The following is an 18,058-nucleotide window of genomic DNA, read 5'->3' on the forward strand; positions in this document are numbered from 1 at the left end:
CTCTCATCAAACATGTTGTCTCTTCTCCTTCCACGTATACAGAATCCAGATGCACATGCATCTCATGTATATTACATGTATCCATCTTTCTCACAGACCTAACTTCTTCCTCTCTCTTTCTCTCTCTATCTCTCTCTCTATCTCGTTAGGTTTGTCTCCTACTCTCTCGTCCACATACATACAACCTTTCCCGCCCTATCTGCTCCATCTTCAAAAGCTCTCTCTGCACGTTTCATTCACACATTGGGATATGTCAAAATGTTGCTTCTATAATGGCCGATGTAGAGTTATGGTTCTTTTTGTTGCATCCTACAAAGTAATAACTATGAAATGCATTTAGATTCTCATTTGATTGGGATTATGTGAGTTTGAGCATGTTGTGAAGTACTATAGACCTTGTATACATCTTGGGATTCGACAATGATTATAACTATTAAATTGTATAGACCATTACATTAGAAGTCAATAGCCTAATATATTTATTTCACAATTTCAACAAATGATTAGTTCACTACAAACTAAGAAAACAAATGTGTACTCCCTCTGTTTTTATTTAAGTCCGCATATTAGCATTGGTCAAAGTCAAGTTTTGTAAACTCTCAGAAAGCTTATAACAAAAAATATTAACATATAAAATAACAAATAAATACCATTAGATTCATTATTGAATGTACTTTCACATCATACATATTTGTTATGGTAAATGTTTATATTTTTCTATAAACTTGGTCAAACTCTAGGAAGTTTGACTTCGGTCAAACCTAATATGCAGAGTTTACTACTACTACTACTCGCTAGTTGCTTAGCCGAATCACTCAACACGCCACACGGGGAGTCCAGTGTCACAAAATTTTGAGGTCGGCGGGAAAATCTCCCGCGACCCTGATTCGAGCAGTGGGAAGTTACCATCATAGCCTTCGGAACAGGCCTACGGATGACGCTTGGTAGGGGGCTGTTTTCATAACTTCAGGTTCACCCTACCCAGCCAACCCCGCCCCGGCACCCAGAGTAGTACACCTGAATACTCCCCATTTTCTATCCCCACCGCAAAATAGACTTCTCCACGGCACCGCAGCCTTCGTGCTCCTCCCCTTTACATCGGCACACTCGTCCACTGCAGCGCATCTGCCTCATCGACGACCTCGTACGCCGCACTGGAGCCGGTCCACTGTCGTCATCGTACACGGAACCTCTTCCCCGGCATCGTCTTCCACGGTCTCGGATCTGCTTCCCGGAAGCCGACGCCAAGCGCAGGAGTACCACCGTCGTGGACAATGAACTGACTCCTGTTGCCGACCATGACTCATAGATGCCGCCGTGACCATCATTCTCCTCCTCGATTGGTAATGTGTGTATTGAATCACTTAGCAATACATGTGCAGTTCCAATTTTTTTCATACCTACCCTTCAAATTTCCTGGGTGCTATTGTTCCCGTAAAAGTAATTGGTTATAGCCTCCATTGTCCAACAGAATATCAGCTTGTAATTGTGCGTCGCTCATGTATCGCGCTGTGCTTGGGTAGGTTTTTCATCTGCAACCAGTAGTGTGGCAAATGATGGAAACGTTTTTAGAACTAGCAAGATGCCCATGCATTGCACGCATCAAGATGCATTTGTATGAGTAGTTTATCTTGTGGGAGAAAAGGATGAACGAGGGAAGGCCTTATTTGCAAATCTGGAGAGGGGTATGGGTATCTTTTTGCAAAATTCCCATTTGTTTCCTTCCTATCTGTTAGATATAAATCGGACGATCAATATTGCAAGAAGAAAAAGTATAGAGAAAAAAGTAGACAGTAAAGGAAGTAGAGATAAATATTAAATATAAAATATAAAATAAATATAACAGTAGAGAAGAGAGTAGAGATAGCATGTTGATATTTTTAAAGCGCCGCGCATTGCGATTCTGTTGGAGATGCTCTAACATGGCAGATGAGTGCTTTAATGTTGCCCACAAGATGCGCGAGTATTACTAGTAGTATATTTTTCTTGCCATGTTGAGATTTTAAAACCACGAGTGCGAACATGCAGAGGAGCAATGAAGACCAAACACGGGATATTCGGGACATCTTCAAGGAGCGTGGCAAGTGAAAGAGGAGCTGCACCGAACCTGTAAAACGAACTTTGGTAAGTAACACCCTTTCAATTACTTTCGTGTAGCCTCGTGTTCTTCGATGTGTATATGTTGTAGTTTCTGTTTCTCTTAAGCGTGGTGTTCTTCGATGTGTAATAAGAAGAGTCTAATCGTCCTAATGATTTCGTTTTTAGCTTGATGTAGGAAGTGGGTGTTCTCACCTTATAGTCTATTTTTATTTTTTTTACTTTTGAATTCACTTCTCTGAGTTCTGTTTATCTGGCTTCTACTAAATGGATCTAGGTTGCTCTGAGTATTGATCTAAAAAAGAAGTAACTTCATGTCAGGATGCAGTTCCTGCGAGGAGGGAAGTATGGTCAACCTCGAGATCATGTTTCCAAAATGAGGCTGGATTACACACAAGGTGCTAGTTCCCTAATGATGCTGGATTAGACGCAAGGTGCAAATTCCCAGATGATGCTGGATTACACACAAGCCAGGTGGAGTCGTCAGTTGTTCGTGTCCTCGTGGCATTAGTAAAGGCTGAAAGAAAGCATGCAACAGCCCTTGAGAATGTGGCTGAGTTCCTGAAGAAGCGAAAAGAGCAATCAGATGCTCTCTTCACCCAAGCCAAAAAAGAGATGGAAGAAGCCAGAAATAAGCTAGCAGAGGCAGAGCAGGCTAGGCGTCTCCTGCTATCTAAAACTGTTGTCAATACAAAATTTCCTTCATTGTAGCTAGGTTCAAATGTTTATCCAGTCAGCATGCATGTTCTGATGTCCGTGCATCTACTGATGTGGCACAAAATGTTTTTTTCAGGTCATGTAATAACAGTAATTACTTTCCAAACAATAACAGACGAAGCATTGGACATGGTATAGTTCACGCGCAAGCCCGACATTCCAAGTTCAACTTCCACATCAAACTCATGTTCACAGATATCTGCACATTCATACATAATGTCCACAACCATGATTCACTTCAAAGCCAAAAAAATGTGAGGAGAGTTATAAATAAAGAAAATCATCTACTAGTTCCTACTAACAGTGCGAGCACAAGAAATCAAGACCATGCGTAAATTAATTATATTTTGTGTTCTAAAATGCCTGCCGGCTTGCGGAAGGACGTGTTGCCGGCACATGCGCGGATTCAATGAAGGCAGACGGGGCAGTCTTAAGCTGGTTGCACGCGGCGAGGAGGCGTGCTCAGCTAGGCCTGCAGCGAGTGCGGCCCTCTTGGCCGGCGCGCCGGTTCAATGCCTGCGCAATGAGAGGTCGCGTCTGTGTCAAAGCAATCACTCCCTCCAGTCCTTTTTTGTTTGGGTATAACAAAATCTCGTTTTCCATTCACATTTTACAAGTAAAATTCATGGACAAACTTTGACCCAAAGTACAATATGGACTAGTAAACTAGAATGGAGGTAGTAGTTTTTTTAATCAAAGAAGGGTTTCCCCTTCCGATTTTCATTACTGAAAACCAACATCTAAATCTAAACCATAGTATTTGCCCTAGAACTACCAGGTTCAACATCTCGCAACATAAACCCATACAACCTCCATCGCAAAAAAAACATACAACCATACGCCAAGGAGGTACGTAGTACTATGAATTCCATTTTCGCTCCATACCAATCGTTCTAAAAACTACTTACTACTTATAACGCGCCATTGAAAATCGGAACTCTTAACCCCGCTAAAAAACGATATTTTAAACGTGGCTACTCGATCTGTGGCAACTGGCGAGCCACCGCGCTCCAAGTCGTTCACCTGTGGTCCCGACCATCAACTCCTGCGGATCAAATTATCACGCGAGCTGACTATTCCTACAAAGGTGCTCCACCACGTACCCGGTACCCGCGAATGCAGCAATCATGCACCTAGGGTTTTAGGGTTTATTTGTTAACGTCGCCTTTACGTAACACTCATGTGTGCGAGACAACGAGAGGCCGACTGCGTGCGTGCACCTCTTCTCTTCGTATATGTACTCCAACGTTTGTCTGGTGTCCAAAAAATTATAATAACTACTAGCAATGTGCCAACGCGTTGCCACATGATCAAAGTATATTAATACATATTCACCGATTTGATAGAAAAAAAGTCTAGTTTTGAAATACGTATATCACTAAAAATATGTTATGTTTCACTCGAAATATATTCCTTTGGCGGTTTGATGAGATAAGGGAGGAATGTTGTTGGTTTCAAGTGGTATATGTCTAATTTCTACTCTTACTAGCAAGATGCCCGTGCGTTGCACGGAACATCAAGATCTTGTGGGAGAAAAGGATGAACGAGGGAAGGCCTTATCTGCAAATGTGGTGAAGAGTGCAGGTAAATTGCCATATTTTCCTTCCTATCCGTTAGATATAAATTAGATGACCTACATTGCAGGATGGCAGGCCCACCATCATCACCAAATCTATTTTTTATCCCTACTCTTATAAAAAGCATTGTCGGTGATGATCGTGTGCCTGCCATCCTGCAATATAGGCCGTCCGATCTATATCTGACGGATAGGAAGGAAACTATGGTAATTTTGCAAAAAGATACCCACACCCCTCTCCACATTTGAAAATAAGGCCTTCCCTCGTTCATCCTTTTCCCCCACAAGATAAATTACTCATACAAATGCATCTTGATATTCCATGCAACTCATGGGCATCTTGCTAGTTGTTGCAAAAAGCCCATGTGTGTGTGAGAGAGAGGGAGAGTGGAGGAGGACGGAGTGCATGTGTGACAAAGACACAAGGAGTGTGTGTGCGATTGGTATCAGCTTAAAATGAGGCGATAGTGTGTGTGTGCACGATCGAGAGGGCGTGTCTCAAGAAGGGAAAAATCTACATAGATACAAGGAGCGGGAGAGAGACATGTATGCGATGGTGGAAGCACGAGTGTGCGGGTGTATAAACCTATCTAGAGGCTAGCTAGTCGATAAATGTTTGTGAGAGAAATACGAGTCGGGGTGCGAAAGCGAGAGTTTTGTGTGTGAGTGAGAGAGACGGTAGTCGGGAAGGGGAGTGGAAGCAGGAGTTGTGTGTGTGTCTGTGAGAGAGAGAGGATACGGTAGTCGGGGTTGTCTGATCGGTAAAAAAATGAATAATGTTAGTCTAGGGTGGAGATGAAAAGGAGACCGCAACAAATGTTGTGTCTACAGGAGGGAGAGAGAGAGAGTAATTTTAGTGGTATGAGTCATATGTAGAGACATATAGGGTGTGTGAGAGAATCCCATAGAGAGAAAGACAAAGTGAAAGACGAGTGGAGACTGTGTGTGTGGCGGTGAAAAAGAAAGCTTAGGTACCGAGTGATACCAGAGAACAGTAGAGACGTGAGAGATAATGAAAACCGTGTAATGTATAATGATAGGGAGAGTGTGACACTTCTCAAGGGAGACGTCGAGAGACCATGTTTGCGAGGATAGGAGAAACATGAAGTGAGCGTGCGGGTGAGCTAGAGAAAAGAGAGTGATAGCTACCTGAAGGAGCATGCATGCGAGAGAGATGGGCGTGAAAGGAGTGAACAAAAAAGGGATTCAAATATTTGAATTCGAGATGATGATACATGTAATCCATACTCGAACCAAAATTGATCTATCAAACATGCATACTCATATGAATTCATGCACATCTATGTTATTTAATACGTAGATATTACTGATCCATACATTTTAGTAGAACATAATTCGGTTAAAAAATTTCGAATTCAACCTTAAGATTTCGAGATCGTTGTATTTGTAAATCATATTATACATATAAAGGAGCAGAATTCTTTGTTGTGCTTTTGAAAGTATATATAAAAAAATGATGTATATAGAATGTAATTCCAATTGAAAATGGATCCCGCCTGAAAAAATAGAATACAAACTGGATTCGAATTGAGTTGGCACGGTAAACGTGCACTCTGCAAAATTTGAACGAAGCGGGGAAAGTCGCAGTAACCGCCCGAAACCAAAATATGCGAGATGGAAATCACTACTGCCTATCCCTGCCACGCAAAGCCTATCTGCTGGATTTCTATAGGTTTCGATCGGGGTAGGTTTGTAATTTCACCCAAACGTGACGTAACCGCCTCTCACCCGAATTCATACACGGTGGGCGCCAAAACACAGTGTGTCCTCGGCCGAAATTGACTCCCTCCCCGATTCATATTCATACACGATGGGCGCCAAAAACAAACTCTCGTCGGCAAATATTTGGTGTATGCGAGATTACCGTCCTATCCCCAACCGACTAATGTTGCTGTGATGTAGTAGAAATTTGAAACGGAGGCTAAGTTTATAAATTTCCTCGCATTTGAGACAAGCATGCCTTGAATACATGGTTCCCCCCTTCCTCTCTACCTCCTTTTTCTCCATTCGTACTCCGTGGGCGCCAAAACAACCTCTCCACCCCACCCTCCTCTGTCCGCCGCCGTCCGCCACCCCATTCACCGCCGTCCTCCTCCACCATGCCGGAGCTGATACCCCGATGCCGCCGTCCATTACAAGAGACTGACCTCTCTCATCCACGGCTTCGGACCGGGATCCTTGCATCTCGTCCTCTCGCTTCATCCCCACCGTCGTCCACCTTGTCGGCGCCGCTCCTACGACCGTCTCGTCCACCGCGCCCCGCCGCCACCGTCTACCCTCCTAGATCTGCTTCCACGCTGCCGACAGCCATCGCTACCGCAGCACCGTCAAATTCTCAGCAGATACGTACACGGCGCCGCACCAGAGGCGGTACTCTTTCGTATCTGCTCAACTTATTTATCACAACAAGAAAATAGATCGCCACTGCTTTACTCTGATTTCTTGTGTTGGTTGCGAAGTTGCCTTTGTTCGGTTTGCACCTTCAGATCCGCCATGGCACGCTCAACATTATACTCCCAATGCTTATGGTTTTCCCCTTTTATATTCCACACTCACAGTAGACTAAATTTCAAAATTGGGTCAGTCGATTTTTGAGAGCTCGCCGGAGTTCGCCGGTGCGATCGAAGGGGCTCGGGTGGTTGTGGGGCCTCGCCAAACGAAGAAAACTCGACGCGGGTGGGGGTTGGGGCGGGGGTGGGGTGGCGGAGGAACACAGGCAGTGGGGGCCGGTGGTCCGGCCGGCCGGCCCGTGCGGTGTTCTGTATGGGAAGAATCAAAGACGAGGAAGAAGAAGGGTTAGGAGACGTAGGATCTTCATCCAACCGCCTGAAATGGTCGAGAGACAGCTGGGAGTTGCATTCTTAATGCGCTCTGGTTCATCATGTGTGGGCACTGTGCAACCAACATATTATTATCCAAAATCTGCTTGCTCTTCTTTACCATGTTCCTCTTCCATTCTTCTTTAATATGTACTCTCTCCGTTCCTAAATACAAGTCTTTGTATAGATTCCACCATGGACTACATATGGAGCAAAATGAGTGAATCTACACTCTAAAATGTATCTGGATACATCTGTATGTGATCCATAGTGGAAATCTCTACCAAGACTTATATTTTGGAACAGAGGGAGTATGATAGTAGTACAGTATGTTCCTTGTACTAGAGATGAGCAGGGACATTTGTAGTGTAGAGGTCTATACAGTCGGTTGTGATGGACACTTTGAGCCTATTTGATCCGTAGGATCTTGTAAACATAGGAATAGGATTTGTAGTGGCATGCCCACTTGAATCCTATAAGAATAGCAAGGAAATGCAGGGAGCTGTGTCGCCTTTGAGAGTTATACTGATATTAACAGTACCGCACCTTCACTTAAAGAGAGCTGGTATCCGAAGCCTTTCTAGCCGTACCGGCAATACTAGCACATATATTCCAGCAAGTTCCACTTTGCTGATTTTACTCTGATGCTTAAGGTTTTCCCGTTATATCTACACTATGATCTGTATAGCTGCTTTGTGTCGCACTAGCAGCAGTCCACTCTTGAAGCTAAACACTGCAATGACTTACAAAATTGGCACGAAGGCATTGAGTGCCATTTTGGATGCAATGAAACTCATACGCTCCCCACCTGTTGATTCTTGTTCAGAATATGATCCTAATGACTATTCTAACCTCGAGGAGTCAAATGCAGATGGCATGTCCTGTTCACCCATCAAGGTGCCTGTTCTAATTTGGCAATGTTTTATTGATTGCGGGTATCTTGCATATGTTGTCTTGCATTTATTCTACTTTGTTGCACCGCCATCTGCTTAGTTTACTCATCATATATGTCGAGATGCCATGCCCATCCATTATCAATACATATTCCATCTGTCATCATACCATGTTTTTCCACTCAAATGTTGTTCTTGTGCATCAGACATCAAAAAGTAAGAGGGTGATTGCCGAACCTAAAAGAGCACCAGCAAAGTCCTTGAAAAACATGGTGGTGCTGGAGAAATCAGACAGCACCCCACTTATATTGGTTGTACAACCAGTGACACAAAACGTAAGACCGACTCCAGCAGACTGTACCCATACTTCACTGGCCACACCACTAGCCCCACCACACAGGACCTGCAATCCAGCAAAAGGTATACCGATTTCATTTGCCATAGCACCAGCTGTACCACAGAAAAATCCCACTCCAGCAAAATGTACAGCAAGTCCACCGGCCGAAGACCTATCCCAACTGCGGAGACGGCCAATTCCTGCAGATTGGACTCCATTCCATTTATTCCCAGTTTAAAAGACAATGCTTTCAATGTTGTTAGGGACTACGTGCATATATTCCCATCATGGGAAGATTATTATGAAGACAAACACCATTTTCACATCTTCCTGTCCAACTTACGTGTAAGTGCTATTATTCATGGTTATTATTTTCCTGTTTTCTGTTGATTGAACACATCAATGATTTACATTACATTGTTGTAACTAGGCGAGGGTCAATCTAGATAGTCATGACGAGCAAAGCTTTCTTGTGCTTTTCAAGGAAGCATTGCAGCAGTATCGGTGTTACCTGACGAAATCACACTTTGATGGCAAGTCTATAAACGAATTTCTGGTGAAGTCTCATGTGCTAAATTTAGAAGACATTGAATGGAAAAACCTTGCTATGCACTGGTCTTGTTTCCAGGATGAGGTACTGTCTATGAAATCACATGACAATTTGAACTTCTACTTTTCTGCATGTGCCTTACGGATCTTTTTTGCAGAAAATCTGCTCGAAGAAGAATTCCGATTTGACAAGAACGACAGGATATCACAAATATGCTGCCCGCTGCTTTGCTCTTGTTAGTACCTGTTGTCCTGTATCACTGTACTTGCATACATACCTGGTTCATTATGTGACAGCAGTATGCATGATAGCTTGCTTATCAATTGTTCGCTCCAAATTATCTGATATGTATGAATGGTTACATTAGTGTAGAATATATCCAATGCCAATGTTTTTTAGCTCTGCATTGTTTTTGTAAGTACATGTTGTCCTTTGTCAGTGTACTTATAATGACAGGTAGTTGTTCATGTACCATCACTCTGCAGCTTATTTTCCTTTGCCCTCCATTTTCTACACATCAGATCTATATTTACTCTTACCATAAGGTTGGTACTGAAGAAGTTTAGATGTGCATTGCTCTTGGCTGTACCTTTTGCCTGTATCGCTGCACTTACATTTATAGTTACTTGGTTATGTAGCATCACTCTTCATCTTATCTTAAATATTCTCCATTTTTCGTATATTATCACATCTATATTTACTCTTAACAAAATGTAGAATAAAGGCAATGCTTTTGAAGAAGATTCTGTGGTAAACTTCTTGAATTGCCCCCCATCAGCATGGACAAGGCCTTTATAGAGCATGTCTTCACCAATAATGTAAGTTTGTCCATCTCAAGCCTTCAAACTTTGTTGTATATATTTGGTTAGGCATGACTGCAACAACTGTTTATTTTTGGTGTTTGCATCAAATTTCTTGTTTAAAGTTTATTATGTAGTTCATAAACAAAAGTTTGTCCTTTCTCAATTTAAGTTTTCAGTTGTACAACCAAGTTCCTTCTTCATACCATGTAAATTAAACTATACAGAGCAAGTGATCTTCTTTTGCACTGCATGTATGCTTCTGTTCTTCATCCGTAATCCAGTGGTGTGGTGAACCTACCCACTACAACACAATGTCATATTCTGCAATGTCTTAACTATGAACAATGTCATATCATTCTACTATTATTTAAACCGTCTCTTTATTTGCTAATCTGAAATGGTATAAATTAACAGCACACTAACCATTGATACTTATGAGTTCTTGATCTGTAATCCAGTGGTGTCGTGAAGCTGCCAACTCCTTCACAATGTCATTTCCTGCCATGTCTTGACCTAAACAATACCATATTGTGTTAATGCAATTTTAAGTTGTGTCGCTTTATTCATCAGTAAGAAATGTGATGAATTGTCAGCACTGATACTTTTATGTGCAAAACCTGTCATCTGTCTGCTTATTTATCTTTCAGAGTGAGGAAGATATAAGTGTTGAACAAGCGCAGTCTCGTCATCTTGCTCAGCTGCTTGTACTGCAGCTCCCCAGCAGGGCTAACCTTTCTTGAACTCTATTGAAGTGTTGTCGCTTTTGTATATTATTTTGTTGGCGTGTTTATTTGCACTGGTGGCGATCTTTGATGCCCAGTGTATGTAATCTGCTGTCTGCTTGTGCTTTATTATCATAGTGGCGAACTTTGATGCCCAGTGGATGTAATATGCCATAATTTCTTTATTGTATAGTCTAGGTTTTTTCTTATTCACGATGCTGCAATTATTTTACTGTATATATATCCTATCTTCGTAGTAAACCGTCCAAACCGTAAAATTACGGTACATAATTGGGCCGTTATGCAATCACGATGTAGGTTGGGCCTGAAACGTGCTGAACAGCTCACGGGACGGCAGCAGCCCGAAATGAACCCCGGCCCATGATTGTGTGAATCAAATCACAGGCTTTTAACAGGCCAAAATTGTCTCGGTCTTTGTTTGGCCCAATCAGATATCGGCTGCGAGCAGGCCAGATGCAAACCGAGCCATAGTTAGGCCCAACTATATGACGGGCTTTTAACAAGCCGAAATGTTAAACGGGCCCTTAACAGGCCAAAACTAATATCAGGCCGAATTACTAAGTGGGCCTTTAGCAACTGGGCCCAAAAGCATAGTGTCCAATTGACGGGCCGAATCTGATATGGGCCATAATTGAGCCCAAAGCCTCTTAAAGAGTCGGACCTGATTTGGGCCGTAATTTGGCCCAGAACGTGGTAGGCTTTTAACGGGTTGGATCTCATATGGTCCACTATTAGGCCCGGAGCGTGGCAGGCCATTAATGGACCAGATCAAATATGGGCCGGCATTTGGCCCAAAACATGGCAGCCAGTTAATGGGCCGGCCTACTAGGGTTCTCAAAATCTTGTGGGCCTACAGCTGGGCCGGCCCATTAATGTCGACGAAATCTTGTGGGCCTTTAACTGGGCTGGCCCATTATGATTCGCAAGAATCTTGTGGGCCTTTACCTGGGCCGGCCCATTATGGCACATAAAAATCTTGTGGGCCTTTACCTGGGCCGACCCATTATGGCCCGCAAAATCTTGTGGGCCTTTAGCTGGGCCAGCCCATTATGGTCCGTAAAATCTCATGGGCCTTTAGCTGGGCCGGCCCATTATGGTCTGCAAAATCTTGTGGGCCTTCAGTTGGGCCGGACCATTTAAACTTGATGGGCCGGTCCACGTGTCAATGTACCATAGGCGCGTCTCGCCCATTGGATGAGTGACACCTGTGCCAACGCGGGCCTGACACGTGTCTAATCCAGCCAATGATGATTTTACACGTGGAAAATCCCCATTGGTTGGGGCTGTTAACGGGTTATCGGATCCAAAACCCGACCCGATAGCTTAACGGCGTTCCGTTACGGTGGATGCCACGTGTCAGTCACCCTTGACGAAAGCACTTCTGTGACGCGCGATTTATCGTCATGGAAGTGGACACTTCCGTGATGATAATTTTGGTAATGTCATGGAACACTTCTACGACAGCACAGGTATGACTATCTTGATTCTGTCATAAATTTGTCATGGATGTACATGCATGACAAAAACGCGACCTACTGTGACAAACACGTATCATCACGGAAGTGTATTTTTTTTTGTAGTGTACAGTGCCCCTGAAAGCAATTCAGTTGGATAGTGACTTGATTTATGAGGAGAAACCAGTCAAGATTCTCGAGTTTGCCAGCCGAGTCACGCGCAATAAGGTTATCAAGTTCTGCAAAGTTCAGTGGAGCTACCATACCGAGGATGAAGCCACCTGGGAATGAGAGGATGATCTACGGAAAGACCACCCACGCCTATTTTCTAGTCAATCCGAATCTCAAGGGCGAGATTCACCTTAAGGGGGGTAGGTTTATAACATCCCAAATTTTCAATTTGGAATGTTATACATAGGTCATCATATGCATATCATATTTTATTTGCATTTTGGCTCTGTGATCCTAAAATCATAAGCAACTCAAGGACCCACGAAGAGAGTTGGGGATTCTATTATTTCCATATTTGAATTTTCTCAAATATTGAAAAGGGGATCACTTTGGTTTTAATTATTTTTCTCTCCAAATATATGAGAGGAGATAATATGACTTCTCCAAAATAAATGAAATATTGGAGGAAAAATGTTAAGATCAAATAATTTTTTTTATTTGGATTTTATTGCTAATTTATTTGAATTAGAAAAATATGCATTTTTCAATATTGCATTTTAGGCCAAGAAAATGTTCACTAAATTCTAAATATTTTATTTATACTATGAAAATTTGTTTTGTCATTATTAGATTTTATTTTTATTTATTTAGGAATTTTTTTCAGTCAGCGGAATTGTTTAAAAAAAGTCGTGCGCCCGACTGGACCAACGGCCCAGCCGAGCCGGGCCAGCCCAGCTCCACCGCCGCCTCCGTCGCCATGAGCGGCACAGACTCCGAGGAGTCCGGCGCGCCACCGCCGCCGCCTGACTTCGGGCGCAAGTCCGAGCCTCCCAGGGCCTTTATAAGCCGCCCCCCGACGCCTCCTACCCCGCCGCCCGCAGTCGCCGCTCGCCGCCGCCCACCCACCGCAGCTGCCGCGCCGCCAGCCGCCGCTGTTTGCATCCGCGCCGCCACCGACCGGTTTGTTTCCGGTTCCCATCGGTTTATTTCGGTAAACCCTAGATCTAGATCATTTTTTTTATATAGCCGTTTTTTCTCGGGTTTCTGCCGGTTAGATCGGTTTTTCGTCGGTTTATTTTATTTAGTGCATGTTTGTTCATTCGTTTTAACGAACGATGTACGCCGGTTAGGTTCAGACAGCGAACGTTCGTTCGTTAGTCTTTTCTTTTTATTTTATTTTCGGCCAGGGACCTATCTGTGATTACTTTTATCGCAGATTAGCCCCTGATCTTCAAACCCTCGCCGTTTCTTAACCGTTTGTCCAAATCCAGTGAAACTAACGCCAAAATCTTTGTCTCGAGTCTCCCTTTCTGTTTAATCAACTTGAACAAGGTTTTTACAAATTAAAATTTGGTTTCAAGCAGATTTGAATTCGAAGTTCTTTTGATCGTAGTTTCAGTTCTGTATCTCCGTTTCGTTCGATTCTTTTTGCAAATTGAAGCTCTTCTGTTGAACTTTCAGTTTGATCTTTTTATTTGAAGTTTTACCCTTGCATATTTTCTTGAGTGCTTATGCATGCTATTGTTTGTTTGTGATAGAATTCCCGGAGTGCGCAGCGTGCTACTACGAGTCACTAGGTTTTGAGGATCATCAGCAAGGCAAGTAACACTTTGATCATACCCTTTTATTACCCAGTTTTTATGCATTAGTTACAACCCTCAAACATTGCATGAGTAGGATCTCTTAACATGTGGGTTTTGGGAAGTAGATGATGAGGTAGAACCTATTGCCTTTTTATTATCAAACCCTTGGGAGTTACTTCTACGTTATGCTTATATCGCCATGCTATGCTCGTAGACATGGATTGGGTTTGAGTGTATCCATGACAGACATGAGATTGATAATTAATGGTTAACTTAAGGTGGCTACTTAAATACACATCTGGGTGGAGATTGGTTGCGGGCACCTGGAGAATCCAGTGTTGTCCTAGGATATCCCAGAGTACCCGTGTGATCATCCTATGGTTCGCCACCCAGGTTCAAAGGGATCATAAGATTATTCATGCTAGAAACTTCTGTGTGCAGCCACAAGCTATTATGGGCTCTAGCATAGTGGAGTAAGTTGCATGACCTCTTCCAGTGGTAGGCTAGCAGATGTAGGGGATGTAGGTTGGTACGGTCTACCCGATGTTAGAGTTAATGTTTTTGAAAAACTGTGTCTCGGTCATTCGTTTCTCAAACACCATGTAGTGCGAGAAATCCAACGAAGGAGATCGAGTCTTGTGGGGAAAAGTGTGCAAACCTCTGCAGAGTGTACAAACTAATCATGGTTAGCCGTGTCCCTGGTTACGGACATCTTGAGTATCTGGTTCTTGAATTATCATGCTGATCTCATCAGTCTATTACTTAATTTGTTGGGATGTTAATTACTTTTAAATTGGGATTGAGTTGGAGGAACCTTCTCAATGTTTAACAACTACCATGATAGTTAAATAAAATATATTCCTTTATTGTAGGAAAAAATTGGCTTTTCGCAGAAACATTATAATCATAAAGCCTCCACCAGCCTCATATGCATGTAGTGATAGTCTTTACTTGTTCATTGCTCTACTCTGTTATCTTGCCAGCATGTTCCATGTGCTGACCCTTTCCGGGCTGCAACATATCATGTTGCAGACTTTTCAGACGAAGAGTAAGGTGTGCTAGGTCATTGTTGTGCACTCAGCTATGCCGTTGGAGTTGATGGACTCACTTTATCTTCCAAGCCTTCCGCTATTATCTTATTTAGATGGCCTTAAGCCATATTTATTGGAATAAGTTCTCTTTTGAGACATTCGATGTAATAAGTGTGTGATTGCCACTCTGTTATAAATCCTTCGAAGTACTATGTGTGTCAGCATTACCGATCCAAGGATGACACTTATGCACAAAGACTTGACCATTTGAGGTCAGGTCGCTACACTTTCGTATCAAGACAAAGCCTTGTCATTGCTGCTAGGCCTTGTAGTTGTTGCTGGGCCCAATAGGTTTTAGTTGTTTTTTCTTGCTCTTGTTTGATTCGGCATGTCTTTGCTTGTTTCTGTGTGGACTCTTGATCTATGTAGTGCAACAAAAAGGGAGAAAATGTTTAATGAAAAGGAAAGCAATGAGAAAAAAAGGTGGGCGAAAAAACCCACAAAACAAATTTTATAGTTTTGTGATTGAAAAGCCAGAAAATAAGTACATGAGTAGGTACCTTCTTTGTTTGCTTCTGAATGGTCCTTCTTCCTTCTTTTCTCTCATTACTCATATTGAACTACAACAAACTGAAAAAGAAAGAAAAAATAAAGGTGTCTTATAAGAAAAAATTGCTCTTAATTTTTACTATGGGAATAAAAACACATCGAAAATTATTACCAGTGTTTTCAATCCCTCAAACAACAAGTTTATCAGTTAGATCGACATTCACATGTTTTCCTTCATACTCAATGTCTTAAAGAAAAATGTCCCATTTAATAAAATGAACAAAATGTGGCGCTAGAGTGAAACCGGTTGTCCCATTTAATAGAACACAAATATAGTTGTAAACAATCATTATAAGCATCAAAAAGGCATACCTTCGTGGTCATCGCCTTGGGACTTCTCGCCATGTCTCTGCCCTCCAACTGGCCTTCTATGTTCCTAAAAAAATGTTAAGATGTTTCTAAAAATACCGATTATACAAAAAGATGTGACTCAAAAAAATGGTGTGTCCCATTTTGTATACCGCAGTGATATTTTGAAAAGGAGGTTAAGAAACAAAATCAACATGTCAGGGATTAAAGAACATGTGAACTGCCGGCTTTTCTTGAAAAAATAACACTCTAAATGTTGGGTCCCCCAGACTCGGTTGCATTTCTTTCGATAAAATATCAAATTTGGGTTGAAGATGGGCTTGAAGTGGGACATTTTGAAAAAATGGGTTGGGCCCACAAAAACACATAACAAAACAAAAGGTGTTGAGCTACAATTGGGATGATAAAAACAAACTAGGAGAAAGTTGGGGTTGAAGTTGCAACTAAGACAACAAAAAAATAGATGTAGGCCCGGTTGCGAATTTAACGTGGATTTGCAACTAGGAAAACTACCATTACAGGCTCGATTGTTAGTCGGGGTTGGACTAGCAATTGGGACTCCCTACAAAGGCCCTGTTGTGAGTCAAGGATGGACATGCAACTGGGGCGTAACTACACTACTACAAGCCCAGTTGCGAGTTGAGGGTGCAGTTGTAACTAGGGCAAGTACAACTACAAAGGCCAGTTGTAAGTCGATTGTGGTCTTGCAACTTGGGCGCCTATATACAACTACAAAGGCCCTGTTGTGATTCGAGGGTTGACTAGCAATTGGTGCAATTTCAACTTGAAGCCCCAGTTGTGAGTCGAGGGTGACCTTGTAACTCTGGCAACTACACTACTACAAGACCCAGTTGCTAGTGAAGGGTGGACATGCAATTGGGGCAATAACTTCAAAAAAAGCCCCTAGTTGCGAGTGAAGGGTGGACTTGCAACTGGGGCAACTACAACTAAAAAATCCCAATTTGCAAGTCAAGGGTGGACTTGCAACTAGCGCAACTACTAATAGAAAGCCCTAGTTGCGAGTCAATGGTGGACTTGCAACTAGGGCAACTACAACTACAAAAGCCACAGTTGCGAGCCAGGGTGGACTTGTAACTAGGACAACCACAAGTACAAAAGTCCGAGTTACGAATCAAGGGTGGACTTGCAACTAGAGCAACTACAACTAGAACTACAAAAAAGCCCTAGTTGCGAGTCAAGGGTGGACATGCAACTGGGGCAACTACACTACTACAAGCCCCAGTTGCGAGTTGAGTATGCACTTCCAACTAGGGCACCTACAACTACAAAAATGGACCCCAATTGCAAGTCAATGGTTGTAACACCCCTGTGTAATGAGCTACATTAACCTCTCTTATTAAGTTAAATCATTTTGCTAAACAGTGCTTGATCATCTTTGTTCCATATCTCATATCAAATTCCACTTTGAATTCAACTTCAAATTATAATTGAAATTGAGAAATTCACAAACATGAAAACTAAAATGTTCATAATGTGGCAAATAATCCATAGATAATTATGGTGGAGAAACCAACATTTTATAAAGTGTTTAAATGCCCTAAAATACTTAAAACAAGGGCCAAACACAATAATTTAAAGACTATTTAAATTATAAAAATTGCAAATTATTCTATTTAAGTGTCAAACTTATTGTGGCAGTGGCCTAATTTATAACACTAATTAAGGTGCTAGTTTTGTATTTTATAAAACTAAATTACTTTTGAAGAATAAAGAAAAACATAACTTAAAATAAAAAGGAAAGGAAAAAATGAAAAAGCAAAAGAAAAGGAAAAAGCCCTGCCCCTAGGCCTTAGGCCACAGGGACAGGCCCAGCCGAGCCCAGCTTACTCCCTGTGGTCGTCTCCCTCCTCCACTAGTCATCTGATCGAGCGCCCGGGCGCGTCCCCGCCGGACCGGGAGTGTCGCCCCGTATTGCCACACTGACGGGGAGGGGATAAGTGATCCTCATTGCGTCCTTCTTGGTCCCCTCTCCCACTTGCCACTACTCGTTCACGCTCTCCCCCGCCTCCTTCGCTAGATCCTGAGCGCGCCCATGGCCTCGCCGTTGTGTTAGTCGCGGCCACCGCCGTCCCCGCACCTCACCTCAGCGTGGCGGCTCCTGCTGCGGCTTGGATGCGGGGTGGAGTGGAGCCACTGCTGGCTATAGGAGTAGTTCGCCCGCTGGGCCAACGTAGTCTTCAACATCTCGATGGCATGCAGAGCCTCCCTCTCTACTGGGGTATTCACTATGATCGGAAGTGCGGCGAGGTTGGTAGCCGCTTCTAACAGGTTATCAACAGGATAGGAAAAGTGACCCGTCGGCGCTACAAGACGGTCCAAAGTCA

Source organism: Triticum dicoccoides, chromosome 5A (genome assembly GCF_002162155.2).
Source record: "Triticum dicoccoides isolate Atlit2015 ecotype Zavitan chromosome 5A, WEW_v2.0, whole genome shotgun sequence".
Classification (NCBI taxonomy): Eukaryota; Viridiplantae; Streptophyta; class Magnoliopsida; order Poales; family Poaceae; genus Triticum; species Triticum dicoccoides.